At 41.3% G+C, this 23,624-nt stretch overlaps 1 protein-coding gene across 1 annotated transcript in view; it reads right to left on the bottom strand.

Annotated features, from left to right (window-relative positions):
* LNX2 (ligand of numb-protein X 2) overlaps positions 1-23,261 on the bottom strand; it is a 76,762-nt gene extending 53,501 nt beyond the window's left edge. Inside the window, exon 1 of the mRNA XM_039255558.1 lies at positions 23,103-23,261. The gene's annotated coding sequence lies outside the window, so the exon portion shown is untranslated. The remainder of the gene's footprint in view (positions 1-23,102) is intronic.
* Between the last annotated feature and the right edge of the window lie 363 nt (positions 23,262-23,624).

Below are 23,624 nucleotides of genomic sequence, written 5' to 3'. Positions count from 1 at the left end.
TGAAATCTGAACAGAGCCTGTCCCTCCATGCCTCCCAGGATAATTAACTGAAAGCTCAGAATTCGGCCAAACACTAGAGAAAATTAATAAAAGGAAAGCTCACTAAGTGGTGAGGAGGCCAGAAGTAGGAGCCATACCACACATTGGCCAATTACAGGAAGAACCATCAATTACAGACTCCGACAGAAGAACCGTTAACGGGAAAGACCCGTCAACTCCAGGGCCAAGAGGAAAAGAGGACGTTACATCTCCTACAAGCAATCAGCTACCCCTGCAAGTCAGCCAGTGAGAACTGGTCATCACCTTGAACTCTAGCTTTTCTCCAAGGGGCTTTTGTTCAAAACAACCCCTCCCCACTTCCTCCTTCTCCATATAACAACACTCTTTTCCTTTGTGGGACTTGCCTATTGTTTTGCCAAAACTTGTATGTCCTGAATTAAAATCGTCTGCTATTCCCAAATAACCCAATTTTTGTGATTTTATTTCTAAGGTTAACACATATGAGAGTACAAAAAGAGTTCACTCAGTTGTATCTAATCTTTTTACATGAAAGGGACTCATTAGCCTGTGGAATTCTATCTGTGAAGAAGTCCCTAAAACCAAAGGGTCCTATTTTGACCTTCTCCATCCCAATGAAGAGCCTAATGGTCAAATAGTTGTTGATCAGCTCAAAACAAGTAAGCCTCATTACGCTATGACCCTATAACCCTATACTTCACCAACTAACTTTTCAGCCTCTTTACATCTCAGATATAACTGCAACCATCTACGGTTACTATTTTTGGACCATTTGGACCATTCTAGTCCATTTAGTCCATATCTATCCCAATCTGCTCACCACCACAGATCCGATGACTCTTAACTTGCTTCCCCCCAATTCTTCCATTTCAAATACAGGATTCCTCCACTATCTGAAAGCAGAGGATTCCAATGAAATCTTCTGTAAGTGGAAATGGCATAAAGCAGAGAAGCGATCACCATTAATTTATACGGACAAAATGTGGGGGCATTCCTGGATCCCCAAAATAACTTCTCTTAGGCTTTTCTGATACCTTAGGACACATTTCGCCAACAGATGCACAAAAGAAACCGAGTCGAAGCACAGATGCTCACAGACACGGTTCAGAGCTGTGGTGGCCTTGACGGCAAGATGCTAAGCACAGCTTTCCGAGAAGGGCTGTGGGGCCACTCTGGCCAATCTGAAGTCCGCTGTCTCTCTGACTGCTCACTGCAAAACAAACGCTGAACGCTATTTTCACTTTTCTTTTTCCTTTCTCCTTCCTTCCTTCCTTTGTAAAAGCAAAAATCCTCTTTGGATTTCATTTGGCTGGTGAAAACAGGTCCTGCGTCAAAGCAAACTGGTGGAACGTGAACTTCTGAAGAGCTGGGAGACCTGTAATTTTGCTGGTAGAGCTGCTCTTATTAATAAAATATACACAGATATAAAATTACTCATGAGAGCTTCAGTTAAGCATGAGACAGCCAGTTTTTCAAATGTAAAAGTGTTATTCCATGTCTCTCTTATTCCATGTTAAATAATTCTACCCACATACAGAAGACAAGGAAATTTATGGCTTTTGAGAAATTCATTCATCTTTTCAAAATATTACCTCATGATATTGCTTCTGAATGGATCGAGAATTTTATGGCCACAGATATTAAGTTGTAGCCTTTAATTTAATTTTTAATTACATTATTTACATTAATCTTCAATGTATTAAATTGTACCTAACAAATATTTACGGAGTGCCCACAATGTGCTGGGCCGTGTACAAGGCAAATAAACCTGAGTGCCTAATCCACAATTCTATTGATTGAACACATTTAAGTCTCCATTTTCAACCTATGTATTTCAAAATAGTTTTTAAGAGAACAAATTTGATCAAAGCTGGAAATAATAACGAATGAAAAATTTAGTTATATTTGTGGCTCCTGGTGGATAAAATGTTTTCAAAGTACATTCTCTTCATTGTAATTCATTTCATTAGGATGTGAAAAGCAGAGGCACACGTTAAATGCCCGTGAAAGGAAAACTTCTGGCTTAGGGAACCATCTTAAAGAAGGTCACAAATCCATTACATAAAAATATTTTCAATTAAATAGGATTTGTGTAATTATATGTACTTATAAGTTGTGAGGACGCCTTTTAATCTACGTGGGTACTTAAGAATCTAGTCCACAGAGTTTATAGATTCATTATGTAGCTAGATCAACTTTCTTTCTTTCTTTTTTTTTATATTTTTTATTTATTTCTAGGAGAGAGAGAGAGACAGCGTGAGCAGGGGAGGGTCAGAGAGAGAGGGAGACACAGACTCTGAAATTGGCTCCAGGCTCTGAGCTGGCAGTCAGCACAGAGCCCGACGCAGGGCTCGAACCCATGAACCGCGAGATCATGACCTAAGCGAAAGTCGGACGCTCAACCGACTAAGCCACCCAGGCGCCCCAGATCAACTTTATTTCTAAAAACAAGTTCTAATAGAAAAGATGGTGAAAAGGAAGGACCCACTGAAGGGACGTTAAGCTGACAGGGAACACCAGAACCTTACATCAGTGCTATCTCATACATGTTACTTTCTTAGTCTTCTCTCTCTCATCCATCTCCTTCCCTTTCTCTATTTTGATATTACATTCTCTACCTTTACCTGTCTTTTCTTTTTCAAACAGAATTCTTTTAAGGAAAGAAATCGATAAAGTGATTTGTGTACAATTCATAAAAATTCATATATTACCTGTTCTACGGACATCCTGTATGGACATTCTGTATAACAGAAGACAAAATGAAACATTAAAGGAATACATCTCTAATTAATTTAAGGTACTGCCAAAGAAGCAGATCTGAGAGCAGCTGACTTAAGGGGGCTTGGCCAGCATACTCCTAGGATCATTATACACTGGATAGATGCCTCTGCAAAGTTTCACTGGCTGGCAGGAGACTCTCTAACAGTGTGATTCAGACCTTCCTCTCCTAAGTAGGTCTTCCCTCCCCCCCCCCAATAATCAGGCTTCTGTTAGCCTTCAGTAAAACTCTATCATTAGATTATTGCTAGAGGGAAATGATGTGAATAGGTCTGCGTGTCAGGGGAGAGGACTATGGGCGGCATGTTTGGTACAGGTGACGGGGGATGGCAGTAATGCAGGAAGGCAGAACAGAAAGAAACTGCAAGGGCCAAGATGAATGGCGATGAGAACTTGAACTAATGCAATGAGTAGGAACAGTCAAAAGAGCAGTGGATTTGAGCAACACTTCGGGATGTTCAAAAGAGAGAGAGAGAGAGAGAGCGTGCGCACGAGAGAGAGAGGAGCCAGAGGTAAGGAGTCAGTATATCAAAACCAGCACAGACATTATCAAAGAAAAAAAAAAAAGCTGTTAAGTGAAGTTTCCTTGTATTTCCCATCAAAATACAACTACATTCCCTATAACTCAAGATTAGTTTCTCAGTCATAAATATAAAAATTTCGTGACATTCTCCAAAGCCCAAATTTAATGACCTTTTTAATATTTTACTCTGTGTATTACATTCTGTTGAGAAATGTCTTTCAAGATTTATAAAATATGCCTTCATCAGGACGAGGTGGAGTCTTAGGCTCTCATATTCTGCTTCGAACAACAAAGGCGCTGGGCTAGACCATCAGCAAAACTTCTTACGGCTCAAACATGTCAGCACAGCACTGGGTAGAGATTGGGGGGGGGGAGGGGTCGTCTGGAGGAAGGAAGTCTGGCCACTGTTTAAAACTAAAACACAAAACAACCACAGTCAACACCTATGGCCCACCCTGCCTGAAATTCAATGCCCAATTGGCTACAGGAAAATACAGTGTTAGCCAGAAAAAGATTGAGAGGTAGTCAACTAACATGAGAACAAGTAAAAAGAACAAGAACATGGGGAGAAGACAAAATAATTAGGATTGTTTTGTGGTTAAACAATGGAGATACAGGACTGATATCGTGAAGAGACAAATAGTGTAAATTAAGCAGGGATTAACTCAGGAGAGCCATTTTGACGTAGAAAAGCAATGATTGAGGAAATAGTTATAAGAGCTGATATTTATTAAATGTTTACGATGTGTCAGGCATGGTATTAACGGAGATGGGGAGTCAACAGATTTAATCCTCATGAGTTTGATATCATCATTAGCAGGACCAACCTCATTTTTCAGATGAGGAAGCTGAAAATAAGAAACATTAAGCAACTTGCCCAAGAGGCCAAAGTGAGTAATCGAATATGATTCAAACCAGGCAGTAGTCGGATTCCAGAGCTTTCATTTTTTAAGTATATGCAGTTAAAATAAATATATGGAGGTTGCACAAACCAAAATATGTACATCCTCATAGACATACACATGTATGTTGATATAAATAAGTGGATGATAGAGCCACAGGGAAATTATTTATCTTCTGTTGTTAGTTATATTATGTATATGTGTGTGTGTATATATATATACATATACATACATATATATATATGTATATTATAGAGACTAACTTCCAATAACTAACTACTGTTATTTGTATAAGGGCCAAAATGCTAGATGGTCCTCACTCTTTATTCTCACAAGAATGTCTAATAATTTTGCACAGTAGTTTTCATTTTTACTGTGATAAAACGGAGACTTCAAAAATCAACATTCCTTTTTACATCCACAGAATTCAAATGGCTTTTTGCTTTGGCACGCAGGTATCAAAATCAATTTCAATGAACATAAAACTCAATTAGCATCTCAATTTTTGAGCTGTCCATCAATATCTAAAAGCTTCTTGGAAAATATTCACTTACATTTACCATGGTGCATAAAATTTTTACAAAGTTCTGAATGCAACCTTCATATATAAAAGGATATATAAAGAAATGCTTGAACCATGCTGATAGCTTTCTTCTTGGGCCTTTAAGGTATAAAAAGGAAACTTTACATTCTTTTCATTGCAATGATGCGGTCATCCAAGGCATCTACTCCTACCTCATAAATTAACGTCTCAAGATCTGGAACCCCACCTGCTTTTTCTTTGATGCGGTCATCCAAGGCATCTACTCCTACCTCATAAATTAACGTCTCAAGATCTGGAACCCCACCTGCTTTTTCTTATCAGTGGCTCTGAGTGGTAGAAGTAATTTGGATATAAATGCCTCCAGCCCAACTAGCATCTGGAATGAATCTGAACTTCTGATTCCTGATAAGACCGGTTCATTTATGTTACAGGCAATATAATTATGTCCTAACTATGTAATGGTGTGTTAGTAATACTACCAACAAAGCGTTCATTAGAAAAGAAAATAAGTGATAGACAATAGAATAAAAACAGAGTTATCCAGTAGAAACAGAACAGGACCCATGCGTTACAACTCTTGTAGAACTCCCCAGCAAACTATTTTAATGGAAGGGAAGCCCTTCAAAAGATTACTGAAAAACAGTATTTTTTTCTCTCTTTTTTAAAAATTTATGAGAGAGAGAGAGAGCGAGAGCGAGCGAGCATGAACAGGGGAGGGTCAGAGAGAGGAGGAGACACAGAATCTGAAAGAGGCTCCGGGCTCTGAGCTAGCTGTCAGCACAGAGGCGTACGTAGGGCTCGAACCCACGAACCGTGAGATCATGACCTGAGCCGAAGTTGGATGCCCAACCAACTGAGCCACCCAGGTGCCCCAAACAGTGAGTATTTAACAACCCTCCCTCAAGTTAAGTTTTTACACTTTGGATCTTAAAGTCAAGAAACATATATCTAAGATGAACTTCTGTGTCTTAGTTAACAACGGCAGCAGCAAATATCACCCACAGAGCACTGCAGCAACCCCAACAACATCTTGGTTGCTGTTTCCATGGAAACCATGGAAATGAAGAAAACCTAACAGTAAAACATACAGTGTTTAAAAAAAGAAAACACTTTATTTCATTTCCCCTATAGTGAATGAACACGGCATATAACAGGTACATAAATTAGGCACTGGAAAGTTCATGATTCATTCAACAATCATTTGTTGGTCATCTGCTGCGTGTCAGGCACTGTGCTGGGGAGAGGGTTACTGCGGAGATCTAAACAGTCTTTGCCCTCACAGATCTTAGTCTAGTACAGAGATTATTTTATTAGCCAATGACACAAGTATATATAAAACAATAAGTATACATGATATATCGTTAAGAGGAGCCTAACAAGGAAGTTCAAAGTAAAGCTTCCCTGGGAATGTGAAGTTGCAGCTGATAGCTGATAGCTGAGGAAGGGCAATTGAAAGGCAGCTCATGAGAGAGCACAGCAAGCTGGGAAGTCTGCAGGGGTTAAGAGTAGTTCACAAAGGGCTAGGGACAATGTCAAGGATTTGGAGGTTTATAAACAAAAAGATATTGAAGCATTCTGCGAAGGACAGTAAGATGAAGTTTGTACTTCAAAAACTTATTCTGGATATATTGTGAAACAAGAATTAAGGGGAAATTTGAAAGGGTGAAGGGAGTCCAGTTAAAAAGCCGTAAGAGGAATCTAAGAGGAAAAAAGAGAACTTGAACTACACGACACTAGTAGTGTAGACAGAGCATGATTATCAGACAGGTAAGGACTGAGGAGACTCCCACATTATGTTACACCTACAAGATTGAGCTACAAAGAAAGAAAGGAGCCACAAAAGGGAAACTATCTGGGGGGAGGTGTTGTCCTTCACAGCCTGATAAAATAAAACACAAACCTGGTTGTTTCAAAAACACTGTAACAGGACCAAAATCAAACCCAAGATCGTTTCCGCCAAAATTTGGTCCTCCCCTGGAGAATGGGCTCCCTGGCACCCGCCAGACAGGCACATAAGCCAGAAACTCAGAAGTGACCTTTGATACTGCCCTCTGCCTCACCTCCCACACCTAGGCCGGGGTAAAGTCTAATTCTCCGCTGCAGATCTGACTTCACTCTCCCACTTTGATTTCTTATCACAGTTCTCATTGATGTCACTTCTCTACTCCACAGATTTTCCATTAGTTCCTTTAAAGTGTCAGGCCCTGTTTTGACTCAAGACCTTTGCAAATGTCATCTGCCCGGAATATTCTTTCCCACTCTCCTCTCCTAACTCCTTCTTGTCTTTTAAAATGTGATGTCTAAACAAACAAACAAACAAAAGTTCTGTATGGCACCCACGACTAGGACAGGTCCCGGGTTACTTGGCCGAGTAACACCCTATCCGTTTCCCTCTTAGTGCTTATCACGGTAATTACTTATCTGTATGATTATTTAATGTCTCCCCCACCAGAAGCAGCACTGTGAGTGCTGGGCTTGTGTTCTGCTTTTTGGTTTCTCTCTTTTTCCTCTGTTTTATTTCTTAAATCTCACATATGAGTAAAACATATGGTGTTTGTATTTGACTTATTTCTAGCGTTATACCCTCTAGGTCCATCCGCGTTGTTGCAGATGGCAAGATTTTGTTCTTTTTAATGGCTGAGTAATATTCCACTGTGTATGTCCACCACATCTTCTTTATCCATGTATCTATCAGTGGACATTTGGGTTGTTTCCATAATTTGGCTATTGTAAATAATGCTGCAATAAACATAGGGGTGCATATATCTTCAAATTAGTGTTTTCCTATTCTTTGGGTAAATACCCAGTAGAAAATGTATTTTCATTTAGTGTCTTAGGAAGCAATCATGTTGTCATCAAATATTAGCACTTTTACTTAGGAAACTGGTGTCAAAATGCTAACTTTCCTTTCTGTTCATCTCTTACTACTTGATACAACATCAACGATTTATGGCTCACTTAACAATCCATAATTTAGGATTGATAATATGAAGTGAAACACATTTGTTAACCAGAGTATTGCCAAAGTCTCCCTTTAAAATATAATTCCTGGGGCATCTGGGTGGCTCGGTCGGTTGAGGATTCAACTTTGGCTCAGGTCATGATTTTGCAGTTCGTGGGTTTGAGCCCCGCATTGGGCCCTGTGCTGACAGCTCGAGCCTGGAGCCTGCTTCAGATTCTGTGCCTCCCTTCCTCCCTCAACTGAAACACCCAGGAGTCCCCTAAATTGCCATTCTTTAAATAAAATTTTAATGGGGCAGAAATTCCTTACCCGAAAACATCATACAAAATAAATACACAAACCATGCAGGTAAACATCTCACTAGGTAACTATTGTTACAAAAAAGATTTGATAAAACAGTAAAATCAGATTCTGTGCAGATAGTCCATTACAAAGTCAAGATGAATATAAACTTTTTAGGAGCCAATCTCTGCAAAGAAGCAATTACTATCTCCCAAGAAACAAAAGTCCAAGACCAGATGGCATCACTGGTAAATTCTACCAAACATTTGAAGAAAAATTAATGCCAATCTCTTCAAACTCTTCCAAAAAACAGAAGAGAATGGAACACTTCCAAATTCATTTTATGAGGCCAGTATTACCCTGATACCAAAACCAGACAAGGTCACTACAAGAAAATTATAGGACCGTAACCCCAATAAAAACAGATGCAAAAATCCTCAATAAATATTAGTAAACCAAATTAAACAACACATTAAAAGAATCATATAGGGGTGCCTGGGTGGCTCAGTCGGTTAAGCTTTCCACTTTAGCTCAGGTCGTGATCTCACAGTTTGTGAGTTCGAGCCCTGCATTGGCTCTTTGCCGTCAGCTAGAGCCAGGAGCCTGCATCAGATTCTGTGTCTCACTCTCTCTTTGCCTCTTCCCCACTCGTGCTTTATCTCTCTTCCTCTCTCAAAGATAAACATTAAAAAAATTTTTTTAAGTAAAAAATAAAAGAATCATACATCATAATCAAATGGGATTTGTTCCAGAATGCAAGGATGGTTCAACTCCACTAATCAATCAGTGTGACAGATCATATAACAAAATGAAGGGTAAAAAATCACACAATCATCTCAACAGATACAGAAAAAGCATTTGACAAAATTCAGCATCCACTTTTGATAAAAACTCTCAATACAGGGGATACAGAAAGAATGTATCTCAACATAATAAAGGCCATACATAACAAGTCCACAGCTAACAACATACTCAACAATGAAAAGCCAAAAGCTTTTCCTCTAACATCAGAAACAAGACATGGATGCCCATTCTTGCCACCTTTATTCAATGCAGTATTGGAAGTCCTGACCAGAGCAAGTAGGCAAGAAAAAATAAAAGAGGGGCATTCAAATTGGAAATGAAGTAAAAATGTCCTTATATACAAATAACATGATATTTTATATATAAAACTTGAAAGACTCCGTCAGAAAACTATTAGGATAAGCAAAATCAGTAAAGTTGTAGGACACAAAGTCAATATACAAAAATCTGTTTTGTTCCTTTCTATATACTAATAATGAATTATTATTAGTATTATCAAGAAAACAATTCCATTTAAATCAGAAAAAAATAAAATACTTAGAGGAATATATCTAGCCAAGGAGATAAGACCTGTACATAACTAAAGCTATAAGACATTGATGAAAAAAAAACTGAACATATAAATAAATGAAAAAATATTCAATGCTGGTGGGTTGGTAGAATATTGTCAAAATGACCATATCCGACACAGGGCTCAAACTCACAACCCTCAGATCATGAGCCAAAATCAACAGTCAGATACTCAACCAACTGAGCCACCCAGGTGCCCCTCTAATATCATATTCTAATTGCACTCAAGGAAAAGACCGTCTTTCCCCTTCTCCTCTCTAGAACAAAATGGATGTACTCAACACTTGTCAAAATGAAAGCTATTCAAAGAGTGCCCACCAGAAACATTACTGCAGTAACGGTACAATCTGCAGAATTGATGAATACTGTAAAATGCACCGAAACACTTCTGATTAGCAAGCAGATTTGTTAAACAATTATTAATTCAGCATAATTTGTACTACAATACAGTAAAACCCTGGATTGCAAATAACTTGTTCTGTGAGTGTTCCACAAGACAAGCAAACATTTCTTTCTTTTTAAAAAATGTTTTTAATGTTTGTTTATTTTTGAGAGAGAGAGAAGGAGAAAGAGACAGAGCGTAAGCAGGGGAGGGGCAGAGAGCAAGACACACACAGAATCAGAAACAGGCTCCAGGCTCTGAGCTGTCAGCACAGAGCCCAATGCAGGGCTTGAACCCACAAACCATGAGATCATGACCTGAGCCGAAGTCAGACACTTACCCAACTGAGCCACCCAGGCATTTTAATGAGCAAACATTTCTAATAAATTTTAACTTGATAAACAAGCAATGTCTTCCAATATGAGTAGTACATGAATCCGAATGTCACATGATCACAACTGAGCCAATGGTTCTCTCTCTCTCTCTCAACACAGGATTGTGGGTGATCATCACCCATGCTCGATGCTCAGTCTCAGGCCACACAATGTTTGGCAGAAATCAGTGATTTTTCAGAACGTGGAAGGTGCCCACAACTGGCACTAGTGTATTTTTGTCACTTCAAAGCACCTATGGACAGTCGTTTGCTTTTCCACACAAGACTGAGCTTAGGAAGGCTTTGCTTCCTTCTAGGTCAGGCTGCCTGCATATACAGACCCTTTCCCCTGCCACCTTATTGCCAGTTTCATTAACTACAGTAGATGACAGGCGTTTATCAACACTGTACTGTAGTCAGCGTCCGTGCAAGCGTCTACAATGGTCCCCATGCAGGAAAAGATTCTGTTGAGTCAAGAGATAGCAGTGATTCCATTAGTGACAGTGAAAGTCATCCTAAACAATAACTCTCCTCTCTTGTCTCATACCAACCAAGAAGGTTTCAAAGGTAAGCGCAGGTTAATTTATTTTTCTTTATGTTTTGTGTTTTCTGTATTATTTTGTATTATAGTACAGTATTGTAATCATTTTTACATGAATGTGTTTGGGTTGTGGAATGAATCATCTGAGTTTCCATTATTTCTTATGGGGAAACTCACTTCGATATACAAGTGCTTTGGATGACAAGCATGTTTCTGGAACGAATTATGCTCACAAACCAAGGTTTTACTGTATTCCCTGATAACCAAGCTTTCCAGCAAAATGTAAAGCAAACTCAATAGATATTTTTCCATGGTTGCACTATGTTTGCTAGAACAAAGGAACACAGCAAATGTTCCATTTTTCCCTTAAGTTATTATCAAGATGACCAAATTTTTATTATGTTTGGCTATCCCTTTAAAAAAGAATAAACAACAGGGTCATGACTTATAGTTTTTAAAAAGGCCAAATAATCCTTTTTTTTTTTCCTCTGTAACCAACAGAGTTGGTTTTTTTTTCCTCTGCATACCATGAGAAAACCCATGCATGGTAATACCTGTTCTTTAATAAAGACTTTTTTAAGATAACACAATTCCGGTGAGATCAGCAAACACAGTACGTGACACGTACTGTGGACTGTCAAAAAGGAAGAACAAAGGAATGTCAAAAAGAAGAGCAAATTAAAACAAATTTTGAGCTAATTTAAATCAAGGTACAGAACAGTATGTGTTTAAAAATATCTGTCCATATAGATACAGACATGAGTTTCTATGCAGAGGGAGAACAGTAGTCAACTCTGAAGGAACTAATGGCTGGGGCACAGGAGTAGGAGTGAGGCTTGTTTTTCACGAAATATCTATTTGTTCAGGGTTTTTTTTTAAGGTCATTTACTTGTTTATTTTTAAGTAATCTCTACAACCAACACAGAGCTTGAACTCACAATCCCCAGATCAAGAGTCACATGCTCTTCTGACTGAGCCAACCAGATGCTTCTGGGCAGATTGACTTTTATGTGTACGGAAGTATCCGATGGCAGGAGCATGTCCAAAAGGAAATGAAGTAGAAGTAGAATGCAGCCAAGCTTGGTTCTTATTCGCACGATTACATTAAGAAACAAAGTAAGCAAACAAAACATAGTCATCAAAACTGATGATTTTATGGAGCACTAAAAATGAAACATTGTGCCCAAGATGCTTTTTCTTCATTGCCTCATCTTCATGTTTCAAAAATAAATCAGGGAAACCCAAACCTAAATATTAAGCATTGTATTTATCTGCAAAGTGAGTTCATACCATAAAATGGGAGAAATGCAGTCACCACATAATAAAAATAGAAAGAATTTCATTGCAGGACACATATACAGTTGATACCTATTCTAGTCAAACTCACTGAAATGTCCACATTGTAATACATTTCTGAGAATCAATTTAACATCCAACCATAACAACACCCACAAAGATAGACACATTTGTGTTTTCTCGTATTTGCTTCCACTACTGCTGCTTCAGGGAAATCTGCCGTTGCATTCTTTGTTTCTAAAAATGCACCACAACGTCAACTGATGAGTCATGAGTCACACTCCAAATTCTTATGTACCAAAGAAAGCAGGGCACACAAGTCTTACACATCAATTGTAAAGATACTTAATCACTATGTTATAAATCAAAAGTTCTTTATAAGGGGACCCAGATGATAGGGGTTTTTTTGAAGCAATAGGAGAGACTTTATGATAAAACTGTGAATTCCATAAGGATTGCTAAAAATCATCTGCCCTTCTTCCCTCCTATTAACAGGCAGGGTTTGTTTTTGTTAATTCGGAACAAACGAAGAGGGAGCGCTCTGAGATACTGACAGGTACAAATCCTACAAACTCAGCTCCATCAAGAGCCCAATGATCTGAGAAGCAATTTTCCAGATGCCTTGCTTCTCCTCTACATTCCTTCCTCCTCTGGCCAGTTAGCAATTTCACTGAGTGAGACATGTCCAGGAAAGGACAAGGCAAAGGGCAAGCAGCAGAGATGCCATGGTCTTGTTTCTCTCTGGGAGTGTTAGAAAAACTGTTTTCCTGGTGAGGAAGACAAACGGATGGCGGAGAGAAGTGTGAGGAGCAGCTGCAGACTTCAGTCCCCCGTGGAACGGACCCCTGAGAGCTGACCATGTCATCTTCTCTTCTTCCTGGCCTTTGTCATGACCCTTTTCATTCACCTGCCTACCTGCTTATTGTTCCTCTCTCCTCCTGCCCCCACGGCACGTAACCCCCTTAAGAACAGGGGTCCCACTTGTGTTGCTCACTGCTATATTGCCACCATCTGGATGGCACACAACAGGCACTCAACAGAGATCAAGTTAGGGCGGGGGAAATACACAATCATTACTTAACTGTCCCGGGATCTGAAAAATCACAAAAACACTTACGTTCTTTTCTTACTCGAGACTATTCTTCACCTACAACGTATAATACTGATAATTACTAGCGACTGCCTTGCGACAAGACTCTATACTTAAGTTTGAGTATTTAAATATCATATGTGTATCAAAGTACAGTAACTGTAATAGAACTATAATCCGACTAGTCTTAATTTCTAAGAGCAAGAACTTTTATAATTCACTTTCATATCCCAAATATCTAGCATGGTACCCAAATAACAGAGTAGATATTCAAATACTTGAATAAATCATTTTACTTTATTTTTAAATTTTTTTAATGTTTATTTCAGAGAAAGAGCAAGTGGGGAGGCCCAGAGGGAGGGAGAGAGAATCTGAAGCAGGCTCCACACTCCGAGCTGTCAGCACAGAGCCCAACGCAGGGCTTGAACTCACAGACCATGAGATCATGACCTGAGCTGAAGTCGGACACTTAACCGACTGAGCCACTCAGGTGCCCCTGAATAAATGATTTTAAAAGAACTGTAACTGTTGGCATTATTAGCCATTTTCTATTTTCTTCACATAGTTTAGAAATTCATAAATTTTCTATATTTGGCATTTCTGAAATTATGAAAAAATGCAGTGTTAGAAGAAAAAAGGAAACGACATGTACCCTGTGTCCCCCATGTTCTAATGTATGCAACAAGGCAAATCAAGCAGATGTACTGTTTGCTTCCCAGGAGTTATTGGATTAAAAAAATATTCTTTAAAACAGAAACATCACCATTTTTTAAATGAATTAGAATTTTTAAAGTTTAAATTTTTAGTTTTTTGAAGTTCATTTATTTAAGACACAGAGGGAGAAAGAGAGAGAGAATCCCAAGCAGGGTCCACAGTACCAGTGCAGAGGCTGACGTGGGCTCAAATTCACAAACCGTAAGATCATGACCTGAGCCAAAACCAAGAGTTGGATGCTTAACCTACTGAACCACCCAGGCACCCCTAAGAAATATTATTTTTACAAACAGTAAGCTTTATCTTCCAGAAAGATATCATTTCAAAGACCCTAATATACTGTAAGAATAATTTCTTTTTTATTAACAGAACGATTTTCTTTTCAAAAGGTTCAAGTAACCAAAAGAGTAATTTTTTATGGAGACGTAAAGAATGCTGTCCTATGAATAAACATTTTAAGAACTACTTAATAATCTACTTTGCTTTCTCCAGCACCAACTCTGATTTATTGCCTCTGGCAAACCCGAACTATAAATAAAGGAAATTCAGTCACATCGTCACACCTAGAAAGACTAAAACCATACTGAACAATTTCATAACACATAAACCCTTTATAATAAAAAAAAGTTAACAGAGTATACATTAGCTGAAAGTTAACTTTAACGTTTAATAGATTTTATCATCCTTCTGTATTGTGCAAAATAGATTCACTGAATTTTGTTTAGTCCTTTCTGAAAGAAGCTACTGGAAGATTAAAAAAAAATCCAGACTCACAGAATCAATCCCGAAAGCTTTCTTAATGTTATTATATGCCTTTCAAAGGTGGAAGACATTATTCAAATGTCTGGAAAAAGGAAAGGTCAGAAAAATTATTTTTAATTTTTAACAAACTCTGAAACTAGTCTACTGAAGTCTCATCTGTAATGGAAGCCCAAAGCCTAAATTATAAAATTTAATGGGGTCAATAAACATTTCGTAGGAGATCGAATTGTTATGGATTTTTTGGAAATCTTAGTAAATGGTTCTGACAGAATGGTCTTACAAGGTGTGCTCAGTAACGGCTGAGCACATGCATCACACACTTGTAACAGAAACATGGGGTGCAGTGCATCCTGATACCTGGCTGCTTCTCAATCGTTTTACTTTTTACTGCAGCTAGTCCTAGACTGCTAATTGCTTCCATATCGGTGTCTCAATATTACACTACCAATTGAGAACCGTCTCCTAGCCTAATTACTGTCATCAGTACCCCCCCACCCCCAATTAAAACTAGTCCGTATATTTCTGACCTTTTCCTCTTGTTTCCAAAAGCAAAGTCTCAGAAGTAGGTTCAAAATATTTTGTTTGGACCCTTATCTTAAACCACAGCCAAATATTGATCTAGGTAATGAAAGGCCGGAGATTATAAAACTCCTAGGAGAAAACAGGAGGAAAACTTCAGGACACTGGATTTGGCAAGGATTTCTTGAATACAGCACCAAAATTATAGGCAACAAAAGCAACAACAGGCAAATGGGACACAGACTCACATTTGTCACATTAAAGGACACAACTGATAAAGTGAAAAAGCAACCTAAGGAACAGGGGAAATATTTGCAAATAATATATCTGATAAGTGGCTAATACCCAGAATATATAAACAACTTCTACCAGTCAACAAAAATCAGAGGGTCCAATTAAAAAATGGGCCAAGGACTTGCAATGACATTTCTTCAAAGATGCTCTACAAATGGCCAACAAGCATAATGAGAAGATGCTCAATGTCACTAATTATCAGAGAAAGGCAAATCAAAACCACAATGAGTTATCAATTTATACCTGGTAGGATGGCTATAATCAAAAACAACAACAACAACAAACAGAATAACAAGTGTTGGTGAGGATGTGGAGAAATTGGAACCCTTACATACTATTGGTGAGACTGTAAAATGGTGTGGCCTTTATGGAAAACAGTATAGGAGTTCTGAAGAAATTAAAAATAGAATGACCTTATGATCCAGCAATCCCACTTCTGGTATGTAAAGAATCAGGTTCCAAAAGAACTGGAAGCAGGGTGTCAGAAAGATATTTGCACATCCATGTTCGTCGCAGCTCTGTTCCTAAGAGCCAAGAGGTAGAGGAAAGCCAAAGATCCATCAACAGATGAATGCACAAAATGTGGTGTATTCATCCAATGGAATATCATCAAGCCTTAAAAAAGAAAGAAATCCTGTCACATGACATAACATGGACGAACCTTCAGATCATTCCACTAAGTGAAATAAACCAGTCGCCAAAAGACAAATACCATATGATTCTACTTCTACGTGGTACCTAAAGTAACCAAATGCATAGGAACCAGGGGGTAAGGGAAGGGGGAAACAGGTGCTCTTGTTCAGTGGGTATAGTCTTAGTTTTGCAAGATGAAAAAGTTCTAGACATCTGTTGGTACAACAGTATGAATATACTCAACGCTACCAAACTGTACACTTAAAAATGGTTAAGACGGTAAATCTTATGTTACGTTATTATTTTGATAAGATTCCTTTTACTTTAACCGCTGAAAATTTGGTGTCTGCCTTGAGATACATTATAGCATATCTGACTTCTAAGTGTAAAATATAACCAGATTCCAAATACTTGATATGGAAAAAAAAAGCAAATATCTTACCTTTACGCTGACTACACGTTAATACATTTTTTAAAATACTGTTTTAAATAAATACAATGTCAAACACACCGATGGGAGTTAACTGACGAAAGCCTCTCCTGAGAGATTTTGAAGGATGGGATCAAGGGCACATGTGGAAAAGCTAGCCTTTCACAGATCTAAGACTTCCATACATAAGCTGGGAAGGGGACAGGAGTTTGAGAAATCAAACCCGATCATTACGGAGGGGCCAGACTACTTGGAAGACTGTAGAAGTGGGTCTTGGACAGAAGGGTTCATCAATGATGAAGGTCCAAAACAACCCACGAGTGACGAAGAACAAAAGTCCTTACATCAGGCCAATAAGGCCCATGTGATCCGGCCCTTCCTCCCTTCCTGGCCTCATCCCAGGCCTCGCTCTCCTAGCTCTCTCATCCATCTTCTCGTCCTCCTTCAAAGAGCTGTCTACCTCTGACTGCTTCTTTTGAATTATTCATTAGATTATTAATGAATAATTTTACTATTACTATATTTACTTTACTATTTAACCCAGTATGCCCAGAATATCACCACCTTGTATCAACATGTAAGCAATATAAAATTTTTTTTTTTTTAATGTTTTATTTATTTCTAGGAGAGAGAGACAGCGTGAGCAGGGGAGGGTCAGAGAGAGAGGGAGTCACAGACTGAAACAGGCTCCAGGCTCTGAGCTGGCAGTCAGCACAGAGCCCGACGCGGGGCCCGAACCCACGAACCGCGAGATCATGACCTAAGTGAAAGTCGGACGCTTAACCGACTAAGCCACCCAGGCGCCCCTCAACATGTAAGCAATATAAAAACCATTGAGATCTTTTACCTTATGCTGACACTAAATCTTCAGAAATCTGGTGTGTGCTTCACATAGCACATCTCAGTTCAGACTGGCCACGCGTGCTAGTGACTATAGTATTGGACAGCATAGCTCCACTCTATTCCTCCAAAGCCCTTACCATACTTTGTTACCATACTGGGTGACATTACTTGTTGAATGTCCATCTCCTCTGGAAGGTAAGCGATGAGGAAATGCCAGCATTCTTAGCTCAGTGTCATAGCACTCAGTAGGTGCCAAATAAACATACCTGACTAAGGGAATGGAGGGGAGGGGCTGTTCGAGAGCCAATCACCTGCCTGCGTTACCAGAGCAACTCGGAGAGAGAAGACAGGGTTAATGGAACAGGGACATTATCTGGCAGGCACAGCACGAAAACAAGTTCAAGAGAGGCAAAGGCCGCATGGAAAGCATATTCCAGGTGCTTAACAATGGATTCCACACTGGAGGAGGAAGAAGACCTCCAGGCCAACAGATGTTAATACAACAGGGAACGGGAGGGGGAGTGGAATGAAGAGACTGCAAGCGGTCGCTGTCAGGAGGAAGGGCAGTGCAGTATACAGTGTGGGTGTGTGAAAGCTGGGTGGATACAACCAAAGCTATGGTCAGAGAACAGGATATATTTAAGATTTCTCATGTGGATATCCTGGAACAATGTTAAAATACGGTAGAAGTGAAGGTCACTGGCGTTGAGGGAAGGTACCAGAAGCCAAAGGTACTAGTCACCTGTGCTTGGAACGATTAGCTCCTTGACTGCAAGTCTTTTAAGATTTTCAGGTGTACAAGGGCAGAGGCGATCTTGCGTGGTCCGTATAGCCCAGTGCTGATCACATCAAGTGAGCTTATATGAATACAGTTGAAAGTCAAGGCCAAACGTTAAAATCATGCAGAAGAAAAGTGGCGAAGGGATTCCAATTCATTTGTTCCATAATTATTTATGTAGTTTCACTGGACAGTGTTAAGAATTCTGATGATCCACTAATTTTTTACATTGGGAGCCAAACTCCCAACTTGGAGGTGTAGGAGGGTGGCAGAAAGGGTATAAATATTTCCCGGACTGACTTTTACCTACAAAACAAAGTAATAGCCAACAGAGCCTTTAGAAACTTTCTTGTAACCACTTTCTTGTAGTAACTTTATTTTACGTGAGATATAGGTCCTCATAATCTTGGAAATACACATATGTTTTTGCAATGGTGCTTATTACACACTTAAGGGCAATTTGTTATTTTAAAGGAACTCTAAGAGGAAAAATTAAAACCTCATTTGTTTTACATATGGCAATTGGTATGCTTTTTAAGTGTACACACGATTGTTTATACTATCTCACATATATAAAAAAGCACACATATACTACATCAAACTATCAAAGTAAAATGTGAAGGAAAGAATTGTGTAAATAATTACTGCAGTAGGTACTAAAATCACAGAATCAGGAAGAGCCATACCAAAAAAAAAAAAAAAAAAAAAAAAAAAGGACGAGCCACACATTCTGTTATAGTTGCTATGTCTTCCTATCAGTACATAAAGTGCTTTAAGTTTCCTTGCCGGCTCAACTCTCTCTTTCGTTTTCCTTCTGACCAATGATTGTTCCACAGATTCAGAGGAATCTGTGAGCCAAGACATTTCAAAGCCAAAGGACCCATTTCATTCACTCATGCACGAACTCTTCAATAAGCAAAACAGACATATAATTCTTGCTTGTCGGAAGCACACATTCTAAAGAATAGAAATTACAGTGCCTGTAAAAGCATACTAACTCGAGGACAATTATTATGATGGGGATCATGAGCAATTGCTTTCTAAAATTTTCCCTCAATAAGTTTTTGTTAGACTAATACACAAAGTAGCCATTTCTCTGAACTCCAGGCGGCGAAAAAACTTTATACCATCATAGATTTTCCTGCTGTTCCGTACTTTCTGGAGAAAAGAGACTTAGAAACTGAAAACTAAAAGAGATTTTCTTTGTAAATTTCTCAGGCCCTGTAACAGGATCATTTTAGGCCTAGCCAAGTCTAATACAACCATAATTCAACATGCAATATATATGTACATATTCATGAATATGTAAATATATGTAAGTGTATATATGTATGTTTCGCAAGTCAAATGATATATATACATACATGAATATTTTTTTCAACCAACACTGCTTCCTGAGTGGAACCTATGAAACAAGACCTTTGATTCTTCTAGAAACCTTGTTGGATTTTGATATAGGAAGGTGGGCAGGCCTTGAATGAACTTTAGCCCCATAAGCAAAGAAAAGTTAAAAAAGACACTGAATAAAAAGATTTTAATTTGGTGCGGGGGCAATTAGAAAGGAAAGAAAGAGGAGAGAAGGGCACAGAGCCAACCAGGTTATATGAGCCCAGAGATCCCCCGTGAGTGTGGCCAAGATGCATTTTAAGAATAGAGATCCCCGGGGGCCCCTGAGTGGCTCAGTCAGTTAAGCATTTGACTTCACCTCAGGTCAAGATCTCAAGTTCAGTGAGTTTGAGCTCCGCACTGGGTTCTGTGCTGACAGTTCAGAGCCTGGAGCCTGCTTTGGATTGTGTCTCCCTCTCTCTCTCTGCCCCTCCCCAATTCTCTTTCTCTCTCTCTCACGTACACACACACATGCTGAATAAATATTAAAAAAATAACAATAGGGGCGCCTGGGTGGCTCAGTCGGTAAAGCGTCTGTCTTTGGCTCAAGTCACCATCTCACGGTTTGTGGGTTCAAGCCCCGTGTTGGGCTCTGTGCTCACAGCTAGCTCAGAGCCTAGAGCCTGTCTTCAGATTCTGTCTCACGCTGTCTCTCTCTCTCTCTCAGAAATAAATAAAACATGGGGCGCCTGGGTGGCTTAGTCGGTTGGGCGTCCGACTTTCGCTTGGGTCATGGTCTCGCGGTTTGTGGGTCGAGCCCCGCGTCGGGCTCTGTGCTGGCTGCCGGCTCAGAGCCTGGAGCCTGTTTTGGTCTGTGACTCCCTCTCTCTCTGACCCTCCCCTGCTCACGCTGTCTCTCTCTCCTAGAAAAAAAAAAAAAAAAGAAAGAAATAAAACATTTAAAAAAAATTAAAAATGAATAAATAAATAATAATAAAAAAAGAATAGAGATGCATATAACTCAGTATCCACACTCCTGGCACTGCCATATTATAAATCTCTCCTCTGCCTCCCTTTCCCCCAAATCTTCCAAAAAGCTAGCCACACCCACAAAGGATTTATGTTCACTTTTTCTTTTCCATTCTTTCCTAGCTCCTGCCCAGCACATCTACCCAACATCTTCATCCCAGACATGTCAACCACTCATTAGCACCTCACTGGAGTGGCCTGAAACGAATGATCTCGTCCCCATTTCTACCATCAGTTGCTTGTAACTGCTTCTTCTCGTATCTTCCAACATTCCACAAGCTTGTGCATGTCGTCATCACTAAAGGAACAACTAATATTTATTGAGTACTTGTAACATGCTGGGTACTCTGCCAAGGGCATTACATGCGTAATTTCATTTGATCCTCAAACCCTACTAGGCAGGTACTATGATCATTTCCTGAATGTTAGGAAACCAAAGCTCAGAATGGTAATTCTATGGGTAAGCAATGGACTTGAACTCCTGTGCTGACTCTACAGCCAGCTTAACCAGTACGCTCCAACGACTCAAGTCAAAAACCTAGGAATCCTTTCTCTCTTATTAATCATATCTAGTCACTTACCTAATCCAACCAAATATACCTCCTGGATACCACGTTTGCTCTATCTCATGCAGAGAAACAACTAGAATCTACCAAAACCTCACTATGTGCCGAGCACTGTTCTAAGTAACATGCATGTTTTTTTCACCTTTTATCCCCCAAACCCTGTGAAATGAAAAACCCAAAGAAGAAATAGTGAGTGGCAGAACCAGATTCAAACCCAGACAATGTGAATTGAGAAGCCCTGAGCTCTTAACCTCTCCAGTGTAACAGTTCCCACGCAGTCTACCCTCTGGACCCCCGCCATCCTCCAGACAGCTCTCTGGAATACAAATGTTATCACCATATTCTCCTACTTAAAATCAGCAGCTTTGTATCACTGAGTGGATAAGGTCCACCTTTCTTAATCTGGCAGATAGAATTCTCCACGGTTCTGTTCAAGTCTGCTCAACAAGTATTTGCGTGCCTGCCGTAATCAAGGCAAAGTGCTAAGTCCTCTGAAAGGAGTAATACCCAAGCCCTGACTACCACTCCAGCTCCAAACATTGCTTCCTTGGCCAGAGACCACAGCGGGGGCTCATAAAGCAACACCCTACATGTTTGTGTCTTTGCTTAGAAGGTACCAGGCAAAATTCCACAGCAATTTCAAGAAGTGCCTAGATGGGGCCTTCCCTACCAGACTTCAGTCAGAAATGCTCCCTCTTGTAAGTCCCCACAGCACCGTGTTCAAAATACTTCAGATAGCTAGTGGAACCGGTATGGACCAACTTCCAAATAAGACCGTGATCACCTTCAGGGGAAGAACTGACCCTAGCCATCCATGGCTAGCAGGCAGTGGGCGCTCTACCATGTGCTGAATGAATAAAGAATGAAATTTTTCTAACTTGATGAGAAGAGAGGAGCAAGATACAGAATCAGGAATCTTAACACATACGTGGGCCAAATTAAAAGTACCGTTATTGTGCTTGGGCTCTGAGTCGGCCTACATTTTACCCCTCCGGGAAAACTCACATGTGGGACTTGGACAAGCTAATGAGGCAAAAACTTTTGTTCTCCAGGACTCCACAAAGCTTTGCCTGGCCAAAAAAGATACTAGATCAAAGTCCATTTTCTAAAGGATTGTGAAGGTGGGAATCAAATCTGACAAAGAAAACAAACTGATGTCCTGAGATCCAACTTCACCAGTGCTGCGACACGTTGGGTGCAAGAAAAAAAAAAAAATCAAAATCTGTACTGGGAGGAAGGCCAGCTGACAAATAAGTATTACTGCTATAAGAACGTGACATTCTTAAAGTGAAGGCAGTTCCTATAAACCTGAGTTCACAACTGTGTCCTCCTTCCACTGCTCGACGCTCAACTTCTGGTTTCTGTGATTTAAAGAGAAACCTCTCTACCGCAGCCCCTGGCACATACGAACGCCTTCATTGATCATGTTAATTGCAAACTGAAATATCAGAAGAAACACTGCCGTATGTCACCAGTCCCTCGTCTGAAACATATGGCACAAAGCTCTGAAAACGAGTGATGTCTCTCCTGAACAGTGCTTGGGGTGCAACTGCTTCCAAATCGAGAGCCACATTTGGAAATTACCCCCTCGAAGTCGTGTGATCTCCCACCCTCTCCAGCCTCAAGGGAAAGGGGAGAATGCCTGGGCAAGAGGCTGGGACGGTGGGTACCCCTCCGTATTCCTTTCCTGGAGAACAAGATCCAATGCAAGGCAGTTAGTGCCACTCTCGTTTACAGCGCGCGCGCACACACACACACACACACACGCACACACACACGAAATAAGAAACTCAAGCCCACCTCTCCCGGCCTGAAAACAGCAAACGACGCGAAGAGCGGCAGCACTGCGGCCGGAACGACCAAATGCGAACAGCCGAGGGCCTCCCGCCTCTCCCCGGCGCCTGGCCGGCGGCGGGCACCCCGCGCAGGACACCCCGTCCCTTCGTCCCCGGACGAGCGCCGCCAGCCCCACGGCGGCTCCGGGTCCACGCTCTCCCGCAGCCCGCGCGGGCCAGGAGCAGAGCCGCGGAGGTCGGCCGCCCCGCCCGGCGCTGCCCCGCACCCCGCCGACGCCCGCACCTGAGGCGGCTGCCGGGACCCGCGACAGGGCGCGGGGCCAGGCGGGCAGGGCAAAGTTACTCACCGGGAAAGCGCGGCCGCCCGGGGCGCGCGCCGGCTGCCGGCGCCGCAGCCCAGCGCCGGCTCCGCGAGCCGCGGCCCGCCGAGGGAGCCGGGAGCCAGGCGGCCTCCGCTGCGCGGGGAACCGCCGCCGCCGCCGCGGATTTCCTGGCAAGAAGCAAACTCTGGCCAAGACTTCACTTCTCAACCGCCCCTGCTGCCTTCCCGGGGGCGAGCGCCGGGGCCGAGCCGCCCAAGCCGACACGCACCCGGGCCAATCGGCGGCCGCACGGGGCGGGGAGGAGGCGGGCCCGAGAGCAGCCCCGCGTATCCCCGGGCTCGGGGGGCGGGCCCGGCCGGGCCGTCGCTCCCGGGTTAGAGTGAGCCCGCCCCGCCCCCGCCCCCGCCGCCCGCCCTCCCCCACCCGGCGTCGGCCGTCCGCGCCGCTCGCCGGACTCCGCCGCCCGACACGCGCTCCAGAAGTGCCCCTGCGCTCCGCGCGGGCCGCCCCGACCGGAGTGGGGCGGCGGGGGGAGGCGTGGACGTC

This window comes from Hyaena hyaena, unplaced genomic scaffold, assembly GCF_003009895.1.
Source record: "Hyaena hyaena isolate Hyena2069 unplaced genomic scaffold, ASM300989v1 scaffold_11, whole genome shotgun sequence".
Taxonomy (NCBI): Eukaryota; Metazoa; Chordata; class Mammalia; order Carnivora; family Hyaenidae; genus Hyaena; species Hyaena hyaena.
Note: the sequence above shows the minus strand (reverse complement) of the source record. Positions and strands in the feature narration are given on the sequence as shown.